Source organism: Geospiza fortis, unplaced genomic scaffold, assembly GCF_000277835.1.
Source record: "Geospiza fortis unplaced genomic scaffold, GeoFor_1.0 scaffold233, whole genome shotgun sequence".
Classification (NCBI taxonomy): Eukaryota; Metazoa; Chordata; class Aves; order Passeriformes; family Thraupidae; genus Geospiza; species Geospiza fortis.
This window is the reverse complement of record NW_005054656.1, coordinates 75,258-75,845: the sequence shown is the minus strand read 5'-3', so window position 1 is coordinate 75,845 and position 588 is coordinate 75,258. Positions and strand designations below refer to the sequence as shown.

Below are 588 nucleotides of genomic sequence, written 5' to 3'. Positions count from 1 at the left end.
AGCCCTGAGGCTCTGCAATGGCCTTGCAGAAGTGGTGGCAAGGCTTGTGAAGGCAGCCAGGGTGGGGGCAGAGCATTACCAGCTTTGCAGGGGCTCTGAGTGGCTGTCCCTGGGACATGGGTCTCCATGCTGGGGTTTCAGCTGCTCCCTGCTGGGTTTCTTCAGGGTGATGCCTCAGGTTTGAGCTTTTCTATGTTTCACATTCTGTTCTGCTTTAGTGTGTAGGTCTGGGCTTCGTATTATGGGATGGTGAGCTCCGTGCACAGAGCAGGGAGCTGGAATGGGACAATGAACTGCAAGGTGCAAATGGAGCAGAACTGATCCCAGGGACAGACCCCGTGCCCGGCCGTGCATTTTGGGGCCATTTTGGTTCATCTTGGGTGCAGCCCTGGCTGGGCTCTGCTGCTGCCCAAGGTGCATCCATGGAGGAGATGCTTTGAATAAATCTCTGCTTTATTCTTTAGCTCTGCCCAGCCTCTGCTCAGGGTCAGCCTTCACAAGGCATCAAGGGAACAGACTTGCTGTGTGTGCTGATCTGTGCTGTCTTCTGTGCCACCAGAAACCACCAGGGCAAATGTTCCTGAAGCT

The 588-nt window shown here is 54.9% G+C and overlaps 1 protein-coding gene across 1 annotated transcript in view; it reads right to left on the bottom strand.

The window, feature by feature from the left end:
- The window catches only part of DSCAM (DS cell adhesion molecule), a 119,542-nt gene that overhangs the window by 54,773 nt on the left and 64,181 nt on the right, over positions 1–588 (bottom strand). The gene's annotated exons all lie outside the window — the stretch shown is intronic.